Raw genomic sequence first — 11,391 nt, 5'->3', positions numbered from 1 at the left:
GAGGGGCAGCTAGGTGGCGCAGTGGATAAAGCACTGGCCTTGGATTCAGGAGGACCTGAGTTCAAATCCAGCCTCAGACACTTGACACTTACTAGCTATATGACTCTGGGCAAGTCACTTAACCCTCATTGCCCTGCCAAAAAACAAACAAACAACAAAACAACAAAACAATGTAAAAATGGGTACTATTATTAATCCTACTTTGCAGATAAGGAAACTAAGGCTCAGACAGTTTAAGTGACTTATTCTGGATCACATAGTACCTGAGGCTGTGGAGTCCCTAGGTCTTCCTGACTGGCTTTCTATTTGCTAGACATGTCATGGATACAGTCTGCAAGCTGACACCTCTTCCAGGTGCAAATGTAGTTCCTATCTGATTTTCACATATTGAAATCTATAAACATGTCTTCTGGGATCCTTATGAACAGTTTAATGGCCCCCATTTCTATTGGAGTTTGACACCACTGCTCTATACCAGGCTCACTCTTAAAGAAGAATTTAGAGAAAGAAACAAAGAAAGAAAGAAAGAAAAAGAAAGAAGGAAACAAAGAAAAGCACCAGGCCTGGATTCAGGAGGACCTGAGTTCAAATTTGGCCTCAGACACTTGACACTTACTAGCTGCATGACCCTGGGCAAGTCACTTAACCCTCATTGCCCCACAATAAAAAAGGGAAAAAATAAATTAAAGAGAAATATGATGCCAAGATATACTAGGTAGAGTGCTGACCTTGGCATCAGGCTGACCTGGGTTCGAGTCTCTGACACATGGTGCTGCCTGGGTGACCCTGGGCAAGTCACTTGAAATCTCAGTGCCCAGATGTCTCTAAGATTATAATGTGTAGAACATTCCCTGGTGAGAGACAATTTCCTCTGGGAAGCTCCTTGCACTGATGAATTCACAGGTTTGGACCAAACAAAAATGTCCATCAGGCTCCTGTTTCTTCCCCACTTCCCTCAACCCCATGCACAGATCCTAGAGAATTGTCTTCTGGTTGCTCAGTTCACCCCCTACAAAAGTGCTCCCCTTCAATGAAGTCTTCCGTGATGGACACTTGCTGAAAGCTGTGTACTGAAGAGGGGTCACAAGAAGATCTGGAAGCAGCAGAATGAGAATCTGTTTGAAACCTTGGTCTCAGGGTTAACCCCCCAAAGGATTCCTAGTTTTATAGGGACGTTGTCTTGTTGTTTGAGAAAGGCTCTGCAGCTCTAGGAAATGCAGACGGTCTGGTGCCCGCACGGTGACCAACAGGAACAGGACAGAGCAACTATTTCAAGAACAAGGCAAGAATGGTTAAGGTGGCACTTCCGCTTCTTAAAAAGAAGTCAGAAGGGGCAGCTAGGTGGCGCAGTGGATAGAGCATCAGCCCTGGAGTCAGGAGGACCTGAGTTCAAATCCGGCCTCATTCACTTGACACTTACTAGCTGTGTGACCCTGGGCAAGTCATTTAACCCCCATGGCCCCGCAAAAAAAAAAAAAAAGAAGAAGAAGAACTCAGGCAGCCAACTTGCCTTGCTCCATGCTGGCTCTATCCTCCATAAGGATGTGGACCGTCCATCCTGTCTAGAAGCTAGACTAGTAATAAATAAAATGGGAAGTTAGTTAGCAGAATAAGAAGAGAAGGGTTGCTGATGGATAACTCTGATCATGCTCTGTCCACTATGTAAAAGGAAAGAGTGCTTGCCTGTAAACGAAAGCACCTCGGGTTTTTCCCTTTGCCCTGAAATCACATCCTCCCCGTTCTCCCATGACCCTTTGACTCCCCAAGTCACAGAGGGAGGTGAAATTTGCAACGTGTGGATACCACTTAAAGACTCAATCGTATACATGCATCGTGTTATTGGAATCATATTAGATCAACACAGGGCCAAGTGCAATTATGAGGACAAAAATACCCCAAGGAAATCGCCACAAGTCTTATTAATATCCAGCCCTGCTGAAGACAACTGTCAGACAATTGGTCAACAAGCTACCTTGCATCGGCTCGATACGGACTAACCCATTATGATCTTTATGAAGTGTCCTTTTGGGGGGTCTAGATCCTCAAATACGAGTTGGAAGACCCTTTCCTTTTATTAGTTGCTAAGCTCTTTATACTTTTACCATATTGCGGCAGGTTAGAAGTCTAAGCTTTATTGTCTTATGTTATTGAAAATCCAGATTCCTGTAGCCTTCTCCCTCAGGTCAAGATTTGTCTGCGAATACATTCTCATTTTTCCTTGTACAAAGGCTGTCTGGAGAGAGGGAGAAAAAGATTATGACTGTAATATACTTAAATCCAATTTATTTGCCTGACCAGAAACTTCTACACTTCACAATTGCTTCCTACCAAAGATTTTGTATTTAATTCTTCTATAACAATAAGAAGCAAGAGTTAGTCTAGTTAGCCAACAGGTGACATGTATGCATATATCCATACATATACACACACTCATATATGTTTGTATGTATAAAATTATCGGAAAGCAAAAGGAGCCTTGATAGAAATATCCTGTTTAGAGCTATTTCTTAACCACTTTTTCCTCCCCATTTCTAAACAAATTAGTATTTGTTGTTTAGAAATAAGTGTTCAAGTCCCAGGATAAATATGAGTATTTGTATATCACTGGAGAATATAAAATTGTTCAGTAGTCATTTTCAGCCAGCTCCTTTCACTTTGGTGTGATTCTGTCTCCAAGTGTCTTTGTCCTGGCTCCCATCAGCAATGATGAGCTTGGTGGGATGGCTCCCTCCTAGGCTTCAGCTAAGGATTTTATTAGTCTGAGTTAATATTTCTCTCCTGGCTTTAATTCAGTATACAAGATTTCAGCTTGGGAGAGAAATGATTGGGGAAGGGGGAGAATTATTTTCTTAATTAGTGTTTACTTATTTTAAGTGAATAGAATCAGATAGAATCCCAAGGGTCCACACTGGATTCTTCACCTTTCAGAAGAGACTGCCCTTTACAAGGGAAGTAGGCAAAAGGGGCCCCACATTGAGCTTCAGTCTCATCCTTTTTGAAGGTGACCCACAATGGCTTCAGTTAGGTTCATGGGTTGCCCTCTGTCTGTCACTAGAACTGCCAAAGCTCTCAGCTCCCATTTTTCTTATTCCCAACACAAATGTTCCCTTTTAAAAATAGGAGGCTGACACAGATTGTGCTGAAGCGACATGCCCAGCCTTGGTATTGGAAGACAGGCAATAAAAGACACTTCCCTCCGCTCAGTAAAGAGTTGGGGAACTGAAGGTGGGAAATGGCGTAAGAGTCATGACCACCCTGTCAGGAAGTTTTGATAATTTTCTGCTGTTGTTGTTATTGTTGTTATAGAACTGGATTCTTTGGAGGGAGATGGGGGCGGGGGAATAATCATGATGCTAAAAACAGAAAGAACCAATCTTTTTTTTCTTTTTAGGAAGTTGGGTTAGAAAACTGCTTCTTCTTTTCCTTTGACCTCTTACTATAAAAAATGGCTCTTCATCTTATATATTTGTGCCAATTCCATATGTATCCTAGATATCAGATTTTTATCCATAATGTTTGATGCAAAAATTTTTCCCACAAGTTTCTTTTCTTATTATATCTGCATTTATTATGTTCATGCGAAAACTAAAACAAGTTGATATAATAAAATTTTCCTATTTTGTCTCTTATAATCAATTCTATCCCTTATTTGGTCAAGAATTCTACTCCTGGTACAATTTGCAACCATTCCCTAAGGGCTATAAAACTGTCCGTACCCTTTGACCCAGAAATACCACTACTAGGTCTGTATATCAAAGCGATTTTTTTTTTAAAAAGGAAAATGACTATATATATATTATAGCTGCTCTTTTTGTGGTCACAAAGAATTGGAAATTGAGGGGATGCACATCAATTGGGGAATGACTGAACAAGTTGTTGGAATACTGGTGTGCTTTAAGAAATGACAAGCAGGATCCTTTCCAAAAATCCTAGAAAAACTGATGTGGACTAATGCAAAGTGAAATGAGCAGAACCAGGAAAATATTGTACACAGTAACAGCAACATTGTGTGATGATCAGCTGTGAATGGCGACTGTTCTCAGCAATACAGCGGTCCGAGACAATCCCAAAAGACTCATGATGAAAAATGCTCTCCACCTTTGAGAAAGATGAATGAAGTCTGAATGCAGATTGAAGCAGATTATTTTTTCCTTTGTGTGTGTGGTTTTTTCTGCATTTTCCTTCACAAAATGACTAATATGGAAATATGTTTTGCATGATTGTGCATATTAGATCTCATATCCATTTGGAACTATTGTGGTATGTGGTGTAAGATGCTAATCTCTATCTAACATATGTCACATTGCTTTCTAGTTTTCCTCACAATTTTCCTCAAAAAGTAAGTTGAATTAATTTATGTTCATATATTCATCAAACACTGGACTGTAATTTTTGATTACTCTGAAATCTTGCTTATCTTTTCTGTTCCACTGACCTGCTTTTCTAATTTTTAATGAATATCAAATAGTTCTGATGATTGACAGTTTGAAATATTATGGTTGGGGCAGCTAGGTGGTGCAGTGAATAGAGCACCGGCCCTGGATTCAGGAGTACCTGAGTTCAAATCCGGCCTCAGACACTTTACACTTACTAGGTGTGTGACCCTGGGCAAGTCACTTAACCCCAATTGACCTGCAAAAAAAAAAAAAAAGAAAAGAAATATTATGGTTTGGGGGCAGCTAAGTGGTGCAGTGGATAGAACACTGGCCCTAGATTCAGGAGGACCTGAGTTCATCTGGCCTCAGACACTTAACACTTACTAGCTGTGTGACCCTGGGCAAGTCACTTAACCTCAATTGCCTCACCAAAAAAAAAAAAGAAAGAAAGAAAGAAAGAAAGAAAGAAAGAAATATTATGGTTTGAAGCCTAGTAATGTGATGTCTCCTTCATTCCTACTTTACCCCCATTAGATCCCTTGAGATTCTATAACCTTTGTTCCTCTAAGTGAATTAAAAAAAAAAAATTAAAGTGAGGCAATTGGGGTTAAGTGACTTGCCCAGGGTCACACAGCTAGTAAGTGTTAAATGTCTGAGGCCAGATTTGAACCCAGGTACTCCTGACTCCAAGGCCAGTGCTCTATCCACTGCGCCACCTAGCTGCCCCCCAAGTGAATTTTTAAAAATTATTTTGTCTTTATCACATAAACTCCTTTGGTAACTTGATTGGTATAGGAACAAATCCGTATATTAATTTAGCTTCATCATTTTTATTTTATTGGCTCAGCCCAACCAAGAGCACCGAATATCTTTCCAATTATTTGTCTTCCTTTATTTCTACCAACAACAAGAACAACAACAACAAAGGGTTTTTAGCTATAGCTGCATAAATCTTGGGTGTGTTCATAGTTAACATTCACCTATTTAATAAATGCCATGGTAATTTTGAATGGAATTTATCTCATTATTATTCCTTTCTGGGTTTTGTTAGCATTGTATAGAAATACTGATTTTATTGTCGATTTATTTTATATTCAGCTACTTTATTGAAGCTACTAATTGTCTCGATTAATTTCCTTACAAACTGAAGAGATCATGAAAAGGAAGCCTCACTCTGAGTAAATGAAAAGCTAATAACAGTCTTGGAAAAGAGGTAATGAAACACGGTCTTCCTCTCAGCAGAGGGATGGGAGACAACAGTGGCAGGACGTTGGACAGGGTTCTGGTTAGGGTCAGAGTCAGAGGAGCAAACTTAGGGTTAGGAGAGTGGGATGGTTAGAGAGGCAGTTCTTATCTGGAGGGTGTTTGCTTAACTGTTTTGCTTTGTTATGAGTGAGGATTCAACTCTGGAGGGAGTGGAGGGAGGGTAATTTTCAGAAATGTTTGTTTTTGTTCACCCGTTTCACTTGTGTCTGACTTTTCATGACCTCATTTGGGGTTTTCTGGGCAAGATTACTAGAGCGGTTTGCCATTTCCTTCTCCAGCTCATTTTGCAGTTGAGGAAACTGAGGCAATCAGGGTTAAGTGACTTGCCCAGGGTCACACAGCTACTAAATGTCTGAGGCCATATTTGAATTCAGGTCTTCTTGATCCAGGTTCAGTACTCTATCAATTGCACCAGCTAGTTGCCCATTTTCAGAAATTACTTTAATGTAATAACTAAAGGTGTGATAAAGCTTTTTTTAAAGTATACTACAAAAATAAGTCATCATTAAGTATCTTTTAAGCACCTACTGTGTGCCTAGCATGGTGTTAAGCAATGGGGATATAAAGAAAGGCAAACCACAGACCTGCTCTCCAGGAGCTCAGTCTAATGAGGGGAGAAAACCTGCAAACAGTCGTGCACAGACATGACTTATACAGTCTAAAGTGGAGGTGACTGACAAAGGGAAGGCGCTGGTATTAAGGGAGCTCGGGGAAAGTGGGGTTTTCCCTGGGGCTGCAAGGCAGGACAAGAAGCCAGAGGCAGAGATTCCCCTGTCTCGTTCCTTGGGATGGGCTTCCACTAGGGAATAACCAGGAACCTCGTTTTCCTGGAGCTTGCATCAGCCTTTGCTACTTCCCCCTTCTCAGTACCTTTAGCATCCTCTGTTTCTAGTATTGGAGATGCTGCAGGGAGGAGCAAAGAACTCTGCCCAAAGCTTCCATGTAAGAGAGGGCTCCCGGGCTCTCGGCTTCTCATTTTCTTCACACTGGACTCCATGGTGTCCCTCCCCACCCGCTTCTCAGCTTCTTTTGGGTGTTGTACTCTTTGAGGGTGGGGAATGCTTTTGCTTTTTCATCACTATCTCCCCAATGCTTAAGTACAGTATTTGGCACACAGTAGGCACTGCTAAATGTTTACTGGAGGAGTAAGAAGGGAGGGAGAAAATACCTATTCGCTTGTGGATAGTAGCCATGTTTATTAGAGCTCGTTCATTGTTTCTGACTGTGCTTTTCTCTCTGTTAAATGCCCTCTACTTTTGAATTCATGTCATTTTCTGTAGTCTGGCATGGATGGATGGGCCAACTCTGTGGCTCTCCTAGCCCCTTGGACCCTGGGTGTAGCTTAGAGGGGTGTGGCAGGTAAAGGGAAACAAAATGGAAATTCTCCAAAACATCCCCAAATCCCTTGTTGTATTTAGTATACTGAGGTTTAGAACATCGTTGGAAAGTGGAGCCACTATTCATAGGACTTACCTTTGAAATCAATAGGCTACTTAACCTGCATCCGATGGTATGTGGCCAAAATTCTGCCCTCTTCTGGTGTAAATGGAAAGGGGGCCAAAAGAGCTGTCCTTCAGCTCTGGGGACCATGGAGATTTGTGACACTCCCCAGCGAGATCCAGAGGGCTCAACAACAGAACCTCCCTTCTGGTCTCTCCTTCTCCATTTTGGGGAACCAAAGCACTGATAACACTTTTTAAATTTTACTTAAGGGGGCAGCTAGGTAGTGCAGTGGATAAAGCATTGGCCTTGGATTCAGGAGGACCTGAGTTCAAATATGGCCTTAGACCCTTGACACTTACTAGCTGTGTGACCCCCTGGGCAAGTCACTTAACCCTCATTGCCCTGTCCAAATATATATATATATATATTTAATAGGGGCAGCTAGGTGGCACAGTGGATAAAGCACCAGCCCTGGATTCAGGAGGACCTGAGTTCAAAGCTGACCTCAGACACTTGACACTTACTAGCTGTGTGACCCTGGGCAAGTCACTTAACCCTCATTGCCCCACCAAAAAAAAAAAGTCATCTATTTAATACCTTCCAAAACATCAAATAGGAGAATTGGAGCCTCAAAACAGCTTCCTGATAGAACAGGCATTACTCTGACCATTTTGCAGGTGTGGAAATTGAGACACAGGCAAGTTAAAGGACTTTGGGTCCAGAATCTTTCCTACTTACCACAGTGGCTCACTGTCCGAGGCAGTTTCCCATGATTTGAGGAGGCAATCTGGAACAGTGGATAGAGAGGACCAGAGTTCAAATCCAGGTTTTGATACTGACTGGGTGTGTGAGCTTGCTTATCACTGACCTCCTTGGCTTTCTTTAAGTCCCAACTAAAATTGACAACTATGGGACCTTCTTGCTAGCTGTGTGACCCTGGGCAAGTCATTTTACTCTGTTTGCCTCAATTTAAGCTTTTCCCACTCATGACCCCTTTTCACCAGAGAAATTTTTACATAACCCTGGGTAGGTAGGTATGTAAAATAGGAACTCATAACCATTGACTGTTGCCAAATTGTTCTCAACCCCCACATTCCCACATTCAGTTATGTGACCCCTTATGGGGTACGACCTACAGTTCGAAGAGCTGGGCATTATGATACCTAGCAGCCCCCATACTTAGTGTTTATTGAATTGAATTAAAAATCTGGGTCAAACTCATCCAACCAGAAAGTATTGGAGTACGGATGGGAGCCCAGTTCTTGGCCACCTCTAGATCCTGCTGCGCTCCATGCCAACACATCATCGATGGGCCTCTACCGGAGGCCAGGGAAGGGCTGGCCTCTGAGACCCCACCCTCAGCTTGGAGATGCTGGGGAAGCTAGAGTCCCCAGACCATCCTCTTCTTTCTGTCTGAGCTTCTGTGTACACATAGGACGTGTCATCTGGTGACACTTGGTGTGTCGTTGACTGTTCTCTTCTCTACCCAATGTCTCAGCTTTGGGACAGGCCATGGGACTGTGGGATTTAGAGGCACCAGATCGTGGGATTTCGGCCTGGAATAAAGCTTGGTGGCCCTCTCTCTGGTGTGAGCCAGACATCCTGGAGACCAGCAGACTGGGCAAGAGGCGAGGCCAAGGGTCAGGTGTGCCGAGCTCCGCAGCCTCGGCACAGCCTCTTCCCCTCCAGCTCAGCTTTCTCATCTGTAACGTGGGCATAGTAACTGTTGTTCTCCTCACCTCCCAGGTGGCTAGGAGGCAAGCACTTGGGAAACCTTAAAGCACCAGAGAAATGCGAGCTGATGTGACAGTGATGATTGTAACAACGATGGCCAACTGCTGTGTGATTGCGAGTACATGGGAAGGGCCCTGAGAGGTGGGGACTGCTCTATCCCCATTTTATAGTGGAAGAAACTGAGGCAGGCAGAGACTCAGTGACTTGCCCAGGATCGCACAGAGAATATCTGAGATGAGATTTGAACCCAGGTCTTTTTGCCTCCAAGTCCAGCCCCCTCCCCATTGCATCACCCCCATGCTCTTTCAGTGACACAAATTACCCAAGGTCAGACAGACAGAAAAGGGCAGAGGGTGTGAGCGATGGAAGAGACCAGCCCAAATCCAAATATCACAGGTGAGGAAACTGAGGCCCAGAGAAGAGATGCGGCCCGCCTGAAGTTGCCCAGATGGGGAGCCACAGCTGTGGGCTCGGGCCTCGGGATTCACACCGTGCATGTGGGTGGAAGAGCCTCTACAGACACACGTGCAAGGGCATGAATAACATGCTCTAATGGCACGGCTCGACCACTCAGGGAAGTCTGAGGCTGAGGTTGGGAGAGGTGGATGGGGTGGACTCTAAAGTCTCCTCCCGAGCTCCCTCCCACGGCCTTGCCCTGGCGCTGCCACAGACGAGGCACTGCCATGAGATCTGGGACAAAACGCTCACGGTCCCTGGGCCTTGGTTTCCTTATTTGTAAGATGCAGTAGTTGAACTCGAGAGCACCAACTGTGATTCCAAAGGACTGAACTGAGTTGGAGCAGGCTGCCTGGCGCTTGGCGGAGGGGACGCTGGCTCAAATAGTGGAACAAGATGCCCATTGTCAGGAATGGCCAGCGTGGACATTGGTTTTGCCGGACTCTGCTTGTTTATCACAAGGGCTTGGTTTGTAGTCTCCCCCTCCAACCCCCCAAGTGGGGGAGAGTGGGAAGGTAAAAGAGTAATAGGGAAGGGAAAAAGTTAACAATAGTAATCATGAAAAAGAGAAAAGGGGGGAAAATTGTACCAAAAATATTTATAGCAACTCTTGGTGGAGGCTAAGAATTGAGAATCAAGGGAATGTCCATCAGTTGAGGAATGATGGAAAAAGCTGTGTTATATGATTGTAGTGGAATGGTCTTGTGCTACAGGAAATGACAAACAGGATGATCCAAAAAAAACCTGGAAAGACTAATGAACATCGATGTATGGAGTGAGCAGAGCTGGGAGGACATTGTGCGTAGTGACAGCAGTGTTGTTCAATGAGCAATTGTGAAAGACTTTACTCTCAGCAGTGCAATGATCCAAGACAATCCCAAGGAACTAATGAGGAAGCTTACTATGCACTGCTATAGAAAGAACTGATAAAAAGAACACTTGTGGATTGTACATATACAACCTGGTTGCGATCTTGTGGAGGGGGGAAGAAAGGGAGGGAGGGAGGGAGAAAAATTTGGAACTCTACATCTTATGAAAATGAATGTTGAAAGTACCCTTACATGTAACTGGAAATAAAGAGTAAATAGGATTAGAGCAGGGGAAAAAGAAGAAAGGAGTTTCTTTTTTCTTTTCTTCTTTTTTTTTGTGAGGCAATTGGGGTTAAGTGACTTTCCTAGGGTCACACAGCTAGTAAGTGTCAAGTGTCTGAGGCCAGATTTGAACTCAGGACCTCCTGAATCCAGGGCCCTCCAAATCTCCACTCTGACTTTTCCATTTGGGGGGCACTAATTTTTTCCTCTGGTATGTGCTGCTTTCTCGTGGAACCTGTTGTCCTGCATTTCTGAGTGGTGTGTGCTGAGGAGCAGACTGATTTTCCTCTCGATCCACCCCAATCCCAGCCTGAGACTCTGAAATGGGGCATCGCCCATAATGTGGCTAATGAAATAGTGTGAGATGAGCCACAGGACCTGAGTCCACGTCTCAGCTATGTTACTACCCGCATGAGCCTGGTGAGACCTTGGCCCTCGATGCTACTCAGTTTCCTGTTCAGTAAAATGGGAGTGAAGAGGTTAGGTTAGATCACATCCACACAGTCCCATGAAACTATAACTTTTTTTTGTTTATTTTGTTTTGTTTTCTTTTGGTTTTGGTGAGGCAATTGGGGTTAAGTGACTTGCACAGGGTCACACAGCTAGTAAGTGTTAAGTGTCTGAGGACAGATTTGAACTGAGGTCCTCCTGACTCCAGGGACAGTGCTCTATCCACTGTGCCACCTAGCTGCCCCTTGTTTCTTTTTTTGATGCTATAACTTAACTGGCCATACCTTCAGTCCTCACCCAGCTACAGCTATTCTTCTTGGCCAAATAAGCAATACAACATTTAAAACTAAATTAGAGAAAGACAGAGCAAGGGAACCAGAAGAGAAGCCCCCAAAGTCTACAGTTCACAAATGCATATAATTCAATCTCAAAGATTTGTCACATGTATGTCTGGAGTTAAAATACTCAAATGAGTCTATGATCTTGCTCACTGGCATGTCTCCTCCAGCAGTACAGATTGCAGCCTGTCCCATGTGACTGCTGTCCACGTCCTTCCAGAATCTCACCCTGAGCCT

General features: G+C 43.6%; 1 protein-coding gene across 1 annotated transcript in view; it reads right to left on the bottom strand.

Moving 5' to 3' along the window:
• Positions 1-2,083: 2,083 nt before the first annotated feature.
• C2H10orf143 (chromosome 2 C10orf143 homolog) overlaps positions 2,084-11,391 on the bottom strand; it is a 54,972-nt gene continuing 45,664 nt past the window's right edge. Inside the window, exons 5-6 of the transcript XR_006355048.1 lie at positions 7,824-7,872; positions 2,084-2,233 (exon numbers count right to left, since the gene is read on the bottom strand). The gene's annotated coding sequence lies outside the window, so the exon portion shown is untranslated. The remainder of the gene's footprint in view (positions 2,234-7,823; positions 7,873-11,391) is intronic.

This window comes from Dromiciops gliroides, chromosome 2 (genome assembly GCF_019393635.1).
Source record: "Dromiciops gliroides isolate mDroGli1 chromosome 2, mDroGli1.pri, whole genome shotgun sequence".
NCBI classification, from domain to species: Eukaryota; Metazoa; Chordata; class Mammalia; order Microbiotheria; family Microbiotheriidae; genus Dromiciops; species Dromiciops gliroides.
Note: the sequence above shows the minus strand (reverse complement) of the source record. Positions and strands in the feature narration are given on the sequence as shown.